A 14537-nucleotide genomic window follows, 5' to 3' on the forward strand; every position below is an offset into this window, starting at 1 on the left:
TCAATTCAGGTAAAGCGTAATAAACGGGAATAACCACGCACTGCTTATACATCATGCAACATGTGTGACCTGTTGCTGAATCTACTGCCACTTCTAAACTAAAGTTCATGATTCCGCATGTACCCTCCTTGCTTCCTACCTAGGTAACAGAACCTTCTCCGTGGAATTAGGAGATACTAAGTCTAAACCATTTAGCTTACCATGTGGGGTCCAGCAGGGGTCTTCTCTGAGCCCACCCTTTTTAACTTGTATGTGGCCCCTCTAGCAGACATTATAAGGGACTGGGGCTTTACTCCAATATCATACGCCTACGACCCCCAAATCGTGGTGTCCATCAGCAAGGATGTGAAGGAGACGGCAGAAACATTTCAACTATGTATGCTACAGGTCAGCCAGTGGATGAAAAAGAACTGCCTAAAGCTTAATGGAGACAAGAGCGAGGTGATGATACTAGGGGGCGATACAAATATCTGGTCCCCTGCATGGTGGCCCAATAATCTGGGCAGATGTCCAGACTCATCTTTCATTTGACGCCCAAGCCAGCAAACTGGCCTCAACAATCTGGTTCATCTTAAAGATGATAAAAAAAATACTGCCTTAGCTACCAGAGGACTCTCGCAAGACAGTGGTGACAGCTTTAGCCTTGTCAAGACTCGACTACGGGAATGACTTGTACGCTGGGGCTAGGACAAAAATCCTAGCCAAACTACAACGCCTGCAGAACGCAGCAGCCAGGCTGGTGCTCGGCATGCCTAAATTCGAGCCAATCAGCCATAAACTAAGAACCTTACTCTGGCTTCCAATTGCAAACAGGGTGCAATTCAAATCACTATGCCTGGCATACAATGCACTTCAGGGAACAGGATCACAATTCCTGAAGTCCCACCTAAAACAATACGAACCGACCAGACTTCTCAGATCCATCCAACTGAAACTCATCACGGTCCCAAAATTTAGACGAGCCAGTTGGGGTGGAAGAAGCTTCATGGTGCACGCAGCACGAACCTGGAATTGGTTGCCTCTCGTCATAAAAAACAGTCCATCGTTGGGATCCTTTAGAAAGGCAGTCAAAACTTGGCTGTTTTCTGCATAGCTCTAGCTGCCGGTCTCGATAGTCAGCGGTCTGTCATAGCGCCAAGACGCCTTCGGGCATTCGCGCGCTTTATAAGTGGACAAATCAAATCAACTTAGACCCTTCAACCACAAATCAACCCCCTTGGATAGTCTACCATTCACCTGGCATCTGTGCTCTCTATAACCGCTCCTCCCACACCTCCCCCTCTCTCATGTACCCGCTTCCAACAACCCACTCGCAGCCATCTAGACATTGGCTCTGGTAAGGCAGGCCAGGGAAGTGCCAGTGAAAGGGACAGCGCAGATTAGACACATTGAACCTAAAACCCTCAGCTTTCAAAAATCGTAAGGATTAGCTCTGTGGAGTATTGTATGCAGTGATCTGAAAGAAACAGGTTAGTATTAGATTCCTTACCTTAGAATATCCCCAGGCGTCAGACTGGTTCCGGAAAGTTTTGCGTAGCAGTACCCTTGCGAGTCGGTAGGCGTCGTCTGCGGCTCCGCTTCCGTCGTCGGCGTCGTTGGCGCCGGTATGACGTCGCCGGAGTACTTAGACACCGCACTCGCGCGCTGACGTCAGTTCTTCTTTTTTCCGCGCCAGCAAGCGCCGATCCAGAAAAAGTGGTACCCTTAGTCATTTTTTGACAAAACTTTTTCAATCCTTTTTGATAACTTTTTGAAGTCTAACGACTCAGACGGTGCCGGTAGGGATGCCCGGGTTCAAACCCTGCGTTGACTGCTGCCGACTGACGTAGGTTACCGACCCCCATCGCCGGTGTCTACATTGCCTGGGGCCCGACGAAGATGACAAGTCGTGCCCCGACTGCCGGGCCTTGACGCTGAAGGGTAGGCGGGAGCGGTCCCGCAAGTGCCTCGAGCTCCTACCGTCGGCCCTGCGCCGTTCGAGGTCCCGGTCCGGAAGGAGGTCGAGGGACCGGTCGCGGGGCCGGAGTCATCACAGCTCCGGGAGTCGACACCACTCCTCGGGCTCCAAGTCCTCAGGTAAGAGGCACAAGAAGTCGAAGAGGCGACATCACTCTTCTGACTCCCCCCAACGCTCACGCGACGTGGCCGGGGGTTGGGGCGACACTGCCCACGCGGCTCCGCCGGAGCCGCAGGCGTCGCTGCCTGCTCCAAACCCGCCGGTCCCTGGGCCCAATGCAACGCCGGAGGAGGTCGATGCCTTCCTCAGCGCCATGAGGTTGCTCACTCCTCCGTCAGGTTCTGCGGCGCCTTCTGGCCAAACGGCCCCGACTGGGAGCCCAAGCGGGCCGGGTGCTTCAGCCCCGGTGCCGTCAGCGACTTCGGTCCCGACGCCGCAGTGCCCCGCTGGATCCGGATCCGGGTCGTCTCCGGTCGACCTTACGACCTCGCCGGCCCCCAGGGTCTCTCCCCCGGCGTCGTCCCAGGATGACATCGCCCCCGGTCTTCTCCCTCGATCCGGCGCCGGAGAGGCGCCGCTCGACGCCGCTTTTGATGCCAATGGGAGACTTTTGCTTCTATGACCCGGCTAAATCCCTTGACCCCGAGTATCAGGAGATGGGTGGTGAGGCGGATTGGGAGGGGTCGGAGGACGCTCTGGCACGTGAGTGCCAGTCTTATCAGGACTGGGCAGGTGAGCTAGTGGATGCCAGTGGTCTGGACACTTCGCCGGACACTGGTTTTGTCTCCGCTCCTACCGCGGCTATGGAGGAAGGGGCTGCCTATAGTGTGGTGTTGATGCGGGCGGCCAAGGCCTTGGCTCTTGAGCTCCCCGTCGCGGCCCTGAGGACTAAACTCCTCACTGAGGTCCTTAAACCGCAAGCAAGCTCTTCGGAGCCTCTGTTGCCGTTTAATGAGGCCTTGTCTGACGTTCTTCTGGGCACTTGGTCCAGGCCTGCTACAGGTCCCCCTGTAGATAGGAACGTCGCCAGACACCACTGCCCCGCTCCGGGCGACCCTTGCTTCCTGTACACCCACCCCGCCCCCGAGAGCCTGGTCATACAGGCCTCTAATTCCCAGACTGCATTCCCGATGGCTCCCCCAACTAGGCATCCAAGAGGTACGAACAGTATGGTAAGAAGATGTTCTCCTCACTGAGTTTAGGGTTGCGGTCAGTTAACACCGCGTGCCTCTTGGGCCGTTATTCCCACCCTCTGTGGGACACGGTCGCCGACTTGCTGCCACAATGTCTGGAGGATGCCCGGACTAAACTTGCCCAAGCCCTTGTGGAGGGTCGAGATGCGGCACGGTATTCCATCCGATGTGGGCTGGATACAACGGACTCGCTAGGCAGAGCGATGGCAACAACGGTGGCGATTCGTCGCCACGCCTGGCTGAGGTCCACCAACTTTTCGGCTGATGTCCAAAACACCCTTATGGACATGCCGTTTGATGGCCATCACCTCTTTGGCGACAAGGCACAGTGCGCTTGAGCTCTTTAAGGACTTTAGGGCTACGGCCAAGTCCTTGGGTCTGTCGGCCCGCGCCAGCAACCTGAGGCCTTTCGCTCCTTTCGTGACCAAAGAAGGGGCGCCCCCACACGTCCTGCCAGCCACGGGCCGCAGACTAACATCCAACGTGGTGGCGGACGTGGTAACTGCCGTGGCGGTGCCCGGGAACAACGGCGAGCCAGTCCACATCCACCCCCGCAGCATCTGCCTCAAAGCCCTCCTTGTCCGAGCTTTCAGGCCCATATGATGCCAGTGGGGGGCAGGGTTCGCCATCACCTCCTTCACTGGCGTATCATCACTTCGGACAGGTGGGTGCTGCAAATCGTCCGAAGGGGCTACTCCCTCCCCTTCGGGGCGACCCCTCCAGCCATGCCACCGCAGTACCATCACGTGTCGGGGGATCACTTGAATCTTCTGCAAGAGGAAGTTACGGCCCTCTTGGCCAAGGGGGCCATCGAGCGCGTTCCTGGACCAGAAGTAGGTTGTGGTTGTTATGCCTACTACTTTCTGGTTCCCAAGAGGGGCAAAGGGGGCCTACGCCCTATCTTGGACCTGCGGAATGTCAACGGCTTCCTCTGGAAGGAGAAGTTCAAGATGCTGACACTGGCTCAGGACCCGGGAGACTGGATGGTAGCGTTGGACTTGCAGGACGCTTATTTTCACATCCCCGTCCTGCCGGCCCATCGGCGCTACCTGCGGTTCATGGTAGGCCACGAGCACTTTCAGTTTACCGTGCTCCCCTTCGGCCTTACCAGCGCCCCACGGGTGTTCATGAAAGTGATGGCGGTGGTCGCAGCTCATCTGGGCAGGTTAGGGGTTTCAGTCTTCCCCTACCTCGACAACTGGTTGTTGAAGGCGGGCTCACCCCAAACAGTCGTCAGCCACCTCCAGACTACGGCCGACCTCCTGCACCTGCTGGGGTTCTCCATCAATGTGCAGAAGTCGCACCTGTGTCCCTCTCAGAAGCTCCTCATCATCGGAGCGGTTCTAGACTCGGCACAGTTTCTGATTTATCCTCCCAAACAGCGGGTTCGGGCTATTCAGGCTCTGATTACGATCTTATCTTTCAGCCGTTATCCAGAGTCTCGGTCAGGTTGACGCTGCGGCTTCTGGAGCTGATGGCCTCCTGCATCCTTCTGGTGCATCACGCCAGGTGGCGGATGCGGGCTCTGCAGTGGGACCTAAAGTTTCAGTGGGCCCAGCATCAGGGCAACTTGTCCGACCATGTCTTGATCTCGGAGGGCACTGCAAGACAGTTGCAGTGGTGGCTCACGGACCGCAATTGGGTTAGCGGCAGATCCCTCTCCCTACCCCAACCGGAGCACGTAGTTGTGACGGACGCGTCCCTCCAGGGCTGGGGGGGGGCACATAGGAGAGGCGGAGATCAGAGGCCTCTGGTCTCCGGCGGAGTCCCGGCCCCACATCAACCTTCTGGACCTGCTGGCGATCCGGCTTGCACTGAAAGCATTCCTCCCCTCTGTCGGAGGGAGTGTAGTCAGGTGTTCATGAACAACCCCACCGCCATGTGGTACTGCAACAAACAGGGCGGGGTGGGGGTCATAGTCCCTATGCCAGGAGGCTCTGCACCTCTGGCAGTGGCTGGAACATCAGGGCGTGACCCTGGTGGTTCAACACCTGGCAGGTTCCCTGAACGCGAGGGCGGACGAACTCAGCCATCGGTGCATGATGGATCACGAATGGTGAATGAACTCTGACGTGGCGCAAGGCCTCTTTCAGCAGTGGGTAGAGCCTTGGTTAGATATATTTGCCATAGAAGAGAACGCGCAATGTCATCAGTTTTGAGCGTTGGAATTTCCAAGGCGGCACTCGCTCGGAGACGCTTTTCGTCGCAAGTGGAGCTGCGGTCTGTTGTACGCCTTACCGCCTATACCACTTCTTCCAAGAGTGTTGAATAAGATCAGACGCGACTGGGCCCAAGTCATCCTTGTGGCTCCGGACTGGGCACAAAGATACTGAGCTACTCAGCATGTCTGTCGATCCCCCGATTTGTCTGCCTCTTCAGGAGGACCTTCTGTCGCAGCAGCAGGGGACGGTCCTCCGCCCGAACCTGTCCAGTCTCCACTTACATACGTGGAGATTGAGCGGCGGCAGTTGAGGCCATTTGACTTGCCTCCTGAAGTCTGTAATGTGATTCTGGCAGCCAGGCTTCCCTCCACAGAATCGGTATATGCCTGCAGGTGGAACAAATTTGTGGCATGGTGCACAGCAAAGGCTGTGGATCCCCTTTCTGCCCCTCTTTCAGAGCTTCTCCTCTTTCTTCTTTCTCTTGCCCAGCAGGGCTCTGCTCTGGGCACTCTAAAGGGCTACCTCTCTGCCATTTCCGCCTTCTTAAGGCTCCCTGATCAGCCCTCTTTGTTCAAGTCCCCAGTTGTAAATAGGTTTTTGAAGGGCATCACTCATATGTTTCCTCCTGTTCCTTTCGTGATGCCTCAGGGGGACTTGAACCTTGTCTGACATATCTGATGTGCGCTCCTTTCGAGCCACTTCATAACTGTCCTCTTCATCTCCTTACTCTCAAGACTGCATTCCTGGTTGCCATCACCTCTGCCAGGAGAGTGAGTGAGCTCCAGGCTCTTTCCTCTAAACCTCCTTTCCTTTCTGTCCATTCGGACAAAGTTGTCTTGCGGACGTGACCCTCTTTCCTGCCCAAGGTAGTCACAGCCTGCCACATCGGGCAGTCCATCACCTTGCCCACCTTCTTTCCGCCTCCGCATCCCTTGAAAGAGGGAGAGAGGCTCCACCGTCTGGACCCAAAACGTGCATTCTCATTCTATCTGGATTGCACACGCCAGTTCCGGGTGGATGACCAACTTTTTGTTGGGTACCTGGGAGCTAAGAAAGGCCGGACGGTGCATAAACGAACCATCTCTCGTTGGGTCGTCTTGTGCATAAAGGCATGTTATTCTTTGGCTAAAATGGAGCCTCCTGTTGGGCTGAGGACCCATTCCACTCGGGCCACGGCGGCTACTACTGCCCTGGGTCGGGGAGTCCCCTTGCAGGACATCTGTCAGGCAGCTACGTGTGCCTCGCTGCACACGTTCGCAAGACACTACTGCCTGGATAGCCAAGTCCGGAGATATGGCTTCTTTGGCCGTTCCGTTCTCCAGGACTTTCTGGTGTGATCATTGGTTCGCAGACCCACCACCGGGGTTGGTATTGCTGGAATATCTATTCTAAGGTAAGGAATCTAATACTAACCTGTTTCTTTCAGATGCACAAGTTACCTTCTTTCGGTAACGATGTATCTGTAAGAAACAGTAGTTAGTATTAGATTGCTTACCGCCCCACCCATCCTCCCCACTCTGCGAACCGATATCTAGGGTTAAGGCCATCCCCTTTTAGGGCCCTAGTTTCATGGCACCAGTGTTGGTTTTTATCATGGCTCTGCGATTCTGGCGCGGAAAAGCTGTGTATAAGAACTGACATGAGCGCGCGAGGGCGGCATCGAAGTACTCCAGCGACGTCATCCCGACGCCAACGACGACGACGCAGACGACGGACACGGAGCGGCAGACGACGCCTACCGATGCGCAAGGGTACTGCTACGAGAACCTCGACATGAAAGAACACATTAACTCTATGGCGAAGAGTGCCCGTTTCCACTTGAACTATCTAAGAAAACTGAAATCCTTTATCTCAGAAGCGGATCTAAAACTTGCCATCCAATCGCTAGTTATCTCGAGGATCGAATATGGCTGCACCACGTTAGCCGGCCTACCGAAAACATCCACTGCACCACTAAAAGCCTGTCTCAACGCAGCGGCAAGACTCATCACGGGAACGAGGAAATTCGATCACATATCTCCTCACCTGAAGGCACTAAACTGGTTACCTTACGAAGCTAGAATTAAAATGAAGATAGCCTGTATCACCCACAAAGCGGTCCACTACAACACGCCTAGATATCTAGCCAAGAAAATTAAGCTATCAGGAGGTAACAGACCAACTAGAACCGCTAAAGAGTTGCTATTGCAGCCGGCCTTCTTCCGGAAGAAAAAGACCTATGACCGAGCATTCTCCGGAGCCGCCCCCAGAGTCTGGAACTCACTCCCTCGTAACATCAGGAAGATTAAAAATACTGTAACATTTAAACGGGAACTGAAAAGCCACATGATGAGTAAATACCCTACATAGAGATGCCTACAGACCATTAGTATGAACATTTACGCCAAAACAGGATCAGACTCATCATGAATAAGCTGAAGATCAATAAGACAATTGACTGAGTACAGCTCAAGCCTCGGCTGTACACTTTACTGCTACCTCATATTTATGTGATCTCAACACTTTATCTCACACCCAAAAGATATTACCTCTACCTTACTTTGTTTATCTTTTGATCCTTGCTACTAGCTAAACCTATTCAACTCTTATTACTAATTTACTCAGGTAATTGTACTGATAATAATATGGAACCCTACCTCACCGAGCTGACTGTATGACTATGACACAAGCGAAACTCTATGCACCTCTAAATGCTAATTGCACAGGCGTTATGAATATATTTATCTAATCACCTTAGATAGCATATCACCTTCTACCTTCATATCTGTTTGCTGCTATAACTGTTATAATTGTTATTATAATGTCAATCTGTAATCATCTATGTTAAGCGCTCTGATACCCACGGGTCTTGTTCGCGCTATAAAAAACACTATAAATAAATAAATAAATAAATACGAACTACTGTTTCTTACAGATATATCGTTACCGAAGGTAAGTAACTTGTGCCTCTCTCAGATAGACAACTGGTGCCGTCTCATGAGACAGTAATACAGAAGTGGTAAACAAAGATGTAGAAGAAAGGAAACAAAATAATTTGATTTGGGGATATGTTCTTTCATCTTCTTTTGGAAGGTGTGCTGTTTCCAATAGACATGGTATCCCACAGATAGGCTTTTGGCTGATCTCTCTCTATGATGTTACTTTTTAGAGTTTGTATTCTAAATCTACTAAAATATGATGACCATGGTTTTACCAGTTTATGTAATTAACTGGAGTGAATTATTAATGTGTCTATTTCTCATGCGAAAATAAATTATCATGGTTATTACGTGTCCCACGAGCTCATGTTTTCTTTTTAAATTAATTTGGGAAAACCACTTCCTCTGGAGTTAAACCTCTTTCCAGTGGTAGTGTCCTGCATAAAAGCAACTGCATAGTTACTTCACTGAATTGTGGATAAAACCCACCGCCTCTAATAAAGGTGACACCGTAAACACATCTTCTAACAGATAATGCAAAGTACATTTAATCCTCTATATATTTAGGGTATGGTTTCATGATTATCTTAGATTTAAGGAAACAGAGTTTCAGATAGAGTAGCCAGTTGTTCTTGGCATACATGTTCATGTAACATGTCGTACACTTCAAGTTAATTCTCGAAAATGCATATATGTAAGCATGTGACATCGATGTTCTTTGTCTAAATACGTGATTTAATTAATGACATTTCGGTCACAAAACATTCCTACATACTGATGCTATTCAGTATTATGAAGGGACGCCAAAAATACACCCCTTCCTAATAGCGAGTCGCGAACCCATTTTGCTATTCGGTAATAGGTTACTGAATTGCAAAATAGGGTTTGCTGCATCTGAAAAGCATTTTTTGCGTTTGCAATTGGGCCGATTATGCAAATCAGCCATTTTGCGAAGACATAAATGCTTGATGCTTGTGCCCTTGAAAGTGTTATGAGCCCCAATGTACCCCTCTATAGGCCTAGGTTGTTGCCCAACCTTTTACCTACATTTGTCCTACCTTGCTCTACCTAACGGCTCTGGTGCTGACCTTTTACCTGGTTAGGTGCCTAATCAATGTAGTGGGGTTTTCTTCAAAACTAGCCTCATTTATTATTATGCATGAGGATTCTTATCACAGTAAGATTACCATCTTCTGCATAATAACTCTGTACAAAAGTCACCACAATTGTCATGCTTGGCGGACAGACCCACAGTACCATGACACATCTAGGTAGAAGCCCTGAGGGTATCTTTTGGGTATAAAAGTCCCACATTTTTGCTGGGCAAACCAGAGGGAAAAAAACGTACTCTCTGACACGAGACGCTGAAGTCGCTGTCTGCAGACACTCCAGCATGCAGTGGTCTGACATCCCTTGCAGGGTGTCCCATTCGATACATGACTGGACCCTTCGTTCTCTCCCACATGGTAATGGGGTTGGTTCTTTTCTAGAGGGATCCTTGGCTTTACACCTACATACAGGCTAGGTACACTTAGGCACATCTAGTTAGGGTTTGCATCTTAGGAGTACTCGTGATTACTGCCACGTATCTATATGCGTACATATATTCAATATTTTAGCTCCGTGGTAGAATCCTACCTTTTATTTACTCTATTGGTGCTTATAACCGTATGCATCTGCTTCTGTCTAATGGTTTTTGCAGCACATGTATTTCATACTAGAATGAAGCTGGTTTAATAAATACTTGTTGAAAACGTCCCCACCGTTTATTCTGTATATCTCTCTGAGACTGAGGGTGCACGAGTGGCTGAGTGAAAAGTACTGTACTGTTTCCACAATCCCCGCGGGGTTAGGGTGGTCATGTTTGATAGTTGCCAGAAACTATTCGCTCCTTGGTAAGGTTGTGGGGCTTAATGTCACTATGAGCTAGCTGGTCTACAGACTAATATACCATTTGGGGGTGTCTGAAATCAGTCTGGACACCAATCCCTTATTTTATGTAGTCTAAATGTGCAGATCCTATATAGATTTGTAGGAACACTAGTTTTATGTTGTAGAGGAAAACACTCTCTTGTGTGGTACATGCAAAACTAATAGCTGTATTACTAGTCTGTTGGAATCCTGTATATGCAATCAAGGCATACCTTTGTATGATCTAGTGATTGATTTTGATTGGAAGTGCTGTCAATATTTCAGGAATACTAAAAGTTAATAGTGATTTTTACAGTGAGATACAACATGTATTTACTTGTATTAGCATAAGCCTCTGACGGGGAGAAATATTTTGATGATGGAAGAGGATTACAGTCAGGTTGCTATTGTGTTTTATGTTTGAATGTGTGAATTAGTATAGATAATGGAAATAAAGTCAGCCGATACATGTTTAAAGCATTGATCATTGATTGATTATTGAAGCATACGTTCTGAAATATTTACATAATCATACCATCAAATCACATCAATCGTAAGGTGCACTCAGCCTTTGTCTTGTTTAACATGGAGTACCATTTGCACCCTAATCTTTATGGGTTTGTTAATGGTATACCATATAATTTTGAGCATGAAAAACCCCACCTGCCTCCAGGGCTTGTACTAACTATATCCGTTCTATGCACACAGAGTTGTACGCATTGTAACTCTTTTCTGTGTATGCCTAAAGGCCTATTACTAACAACTTTTGTGTTTTAAATGTTGAACGGGTTTGAGTGTTGTGAATAGCAGTGCCATTGATGACGATATTGAGATGTCATCAGTGATGTCAGCAATTATATATCAAAAAAGATGAAACGGCTAGTGGAGCGCTGTTATTGGGTCCCAGGTGTATTATACGTAGCAAATGATAATGGATAAGGACACCTCTCTACACTTTTGTGGCATGCTTCAACATTAGTGTCCTTCTCCCATTCTGGAATGTAAGCACATTATAAGTGTGAACTGGACAATTGAAGGGATCAAGATAAGCTCAAAATAAATCCGGGTAAAACCCAAAACATATCTTTTTTGTTTGTGGGTATAGTAGCTACGGTTAAAAGAGCGATCATGAGATGTCTCTGAAATGCCTGTTCCGCATACCCACTATCTATTGCCAAAATGTTTTAGCCGATCTTAGTACCCAGGGGGTCAGTGGCCTTCCACAGGGCTGGGGAGATCACTTCCTAAGATACATCTAATTTAGAGGCATAAGGCCCTCATACCTTCTTTACTTCACTGCACACAGTCTACGACGTGTACATAGGCAGGTGACTGCAGGGTCTGTTCTATAATGAACAAAATGTGCCTTTCCTATGGAATCTCTGATCGAACTATAACTACACAGTGGCGGTCGCCACTGTATACTTGAAGTTAGGTTAGAATGTCTATAGGAAGAACATATTTGTTTCACTAAGAACTTTGGTGCTATGTAACGAATCTTCACAACACTTTCAAAACAATAAGTTCATCCATTTCAGCTGCTTCCTGGAAAGTTTCTGGGTGATCTGTCAAGTAGGGGCAAGAGAAAGGGGGGGTCAATCCCATAGGAAATTTTGGTAAGCAATACAGAAAAAACGGGCACACAGAATTACACCATATTTGGCAGAAAGTAAAAACGTTGTTCAGAAAGCATGCTTTTTGTTATTTGAGGTAAAATCCGTTCAGCTGTTTTGAGAAAGCTGTATTTAAAGAGGTGCTCAGAGTGGTCATGAAGCGGTTAAAAGAATAGCTGTACTCTGTTGGCGTCCAGATCTGAGACATTGTCCCTGCATCTTAAACCTGAATTAAAAAATATATATCTATAAGGGGGCAGGGTGAGCACACCGTGACCCGAAGGGACATCCACCTCCCCTTGATTGACTGGCCACAACATGGACAACATTTTGTGCCAGCCATTACAGGACTCTGCGTCCATTCAAATGCGTTGTAGTGAATAGCAGGTTTTGAAGATCACTAAAAGGAGCACATGTAAATGGTGGTAATAGATTTTAGTCACAATATAAATTAAATGTTAATGACAACAGAGGGAAGGGGGCGGGGCAGCAAGCTGACCTGGCCAGGCAGATGTCAGAGACAGTTGCAGCACAGTGGACTGCAAAGGGAAGGAGAGAGGAGTAGATGCATTCACATGTACAACAGAAGGCAGGGGGAGGCGCAGAAGGGCAGCAGGCTCACCAAGCAGGGCAGGCGGCAATGCAGCAGCAGCACAATGGACCACAGGGGCCGGAAGGAGGGAGCGTGGGCATGAACACAGACAAAACAGGGGGATGGGGCAGGGGCAGTAATCCAACCGGGCACAGCAGGTGGCAGGGGTAGAGGCAGCCCAACGGATCATGGAGGGCATTCATGAGTTTCGGAAAGGCCAAGACACAGTGGCTTAATATGAAAAAGATTTTATTAAGCATACATGTAATGACCCCTGGTCCGTCTGTGCTTCCCAGCAACTGCCTACAAGCTCCATAACCCAGATTCTAGAAGTGGAAGCCACAGTTGCCTAGAGACAGCATCCAGCACCAGCGAGAAGATGCACAACAGTGAGGAGGCAGGGGCATGCACACGGACAACGGACATCAGTGGGAGGGGTCAGAGGCAGCAAGCTGACCAAGCAGGGCAAGCAGCAGGAGCATTGACAGCGCAACATATTACTTAGGAGATGAGGGCACAGAGTGAGGGGGAATGCACATAAACAACCTAATTATGGCTTCTTTATTTCTAAACAATTTATTAATCTGTTAATATTATTTAATTTTCTAAGTAGTCGCTGACTCCATGAGGAGTCTTCACAGACCCCCAGAGGTTCCTGGACCTCAGGTTGGGAGCCTCGGATCTAGGGGCTTGTAGTGAAGAAGCCGGAATCAAGGTAGTTGAAATGTAGGTTTATTCATAACAGGTGCTGCGCAGTAGCTCAACAGCAAGCCAGATAGTCAACTGTGTAAAGTCAATTCAAAATACATTCTAAATAGAACTAAAAGGACAAGGGAAAGAACAGGCAAAGAGAAGAGTTCTAGAAAGACTAGAGCGAAACATTAGCGAAACATTACATCATCCTCTCTCCTACAAAACAGAGAAAGGAAGTAAAGAGAAACTGAAAAAGAAGCGAGCAACAAGAAGGGAAAACAGGAAAAGAGAAAGTGAAGGAAGGAAAGAACAAAACAAGGAAAGAGAAGCATCAACGATATCTTGCGGGAACAAAACGAGTACGAACACTCCTGCGAGGTTCAACAGGAACAAGAGAAGTAGAAGGCAAAACAGAACTACCTTCAGAAGAAAGGTGATTTACAATGGGTTCACCCACTTTGACAACTCTGGCAGCATTCCACCAATGCTTCATATTCACTCTCACAGAATTACCACAAACTTTGTCAATGACAAAAGGTTCAGAAAACTTAGGACTACCTTTAGTGGTGTGAACAGGTAATTTTACACGAATTTTCTCACCCACCTTGAATGGTTGAGAAATAACTTTCTTCCTAGAGTCAAAATCATTTTTCTGCTTAGACTGGGCATACATCACGTTAGACCTAGCAACCTCATCCAGATTGTCAAGGGAGTTCAGCTTAACCCAACGTGACATCCACCCAGGACAAACTTTGGAACATGGTTTTCTCCCACGCAACAACTCAAAGGGTGACACTTTGGTAGAGGAATGGGGTGTGGTGCGATAGAACCACAACATAGATCTAACCGCGTTGGGTACATGACAGTGCTGGGCAATAGCCCACTGAATGCAATTGTTGAGGACCCTGTTCATACGCTCAACAAGACCGTTCGTTTGAGGGTGATAAAGAGCACTCCTCAAATGGTCAATACCACTTTGGCACACAAAAGAGTTAAACTCCTGACTGATAAATTGGGAACCGTTATCACTTACAATGGAGGAAGGAAAACCTTCACGTAAAAACAGGTCCTTCAGAAAATCCATCACATTCTTGGAATTGGCCTCACTAACAAAACAGACCTCTGGCCACTTTGAGTAATAGTCAACAGCAACTATAGCGAACCTGGAAGAAGAAGGAAGTAAATAGAAAGGACCCACTAAAACAATACCTACTTTTTCCCAAGGCCTGTCAGGAAAAGAAATGGGTTGCAAAGGAGGAGAACGTATCTTCAAACATTTCTCGGCACTTGAACAAACAACACATTCCTCAACAACAGTATCAATTTCTTGATCCATTTTGGGCCACCAGTAGTGTTCTCTAACCCTTCTCTTAGTTAATGTCTTACCCAGATGACCCTCATGTGCACCTTCAACAATCCTTATTCTGAGGTCACTAGGAGGAATGAGTCTATCGCCACGCATGAGTAAACCTCCCTCAATAGTGAGTTCCTCAGAAAC

General features: G+C 48.6%; 1 protein-coding gene across 4 annotated transcripts in view; it reads left to right on the top strand.

The window, feature by feature from the left end:
- CTIF (cap binding complex dependent translation initiation factor) overlaps window positions 1-14537 on the top strand; it is an 856085-nt gene that overhangs the window by 145229 nt on the left and 696319 nt on the right. The gene's annotated exons all lie outside the window — the stretch shown is intronic.

Source organism: Lissotriton vulgaris, chromosome 3_1 (assembly GCF_964263255.1).
Source record: "Lissotriton vulgaris chromosome 3_1, aLisVul1.2, whole genome shotgun sequence".
Taxonomy (NCBI): Eukaryota; Metazoa; Chordata; class Amphibia; order Caudata; family Salamandridae; genus Lissotriton; species Lissotriton vulgaris.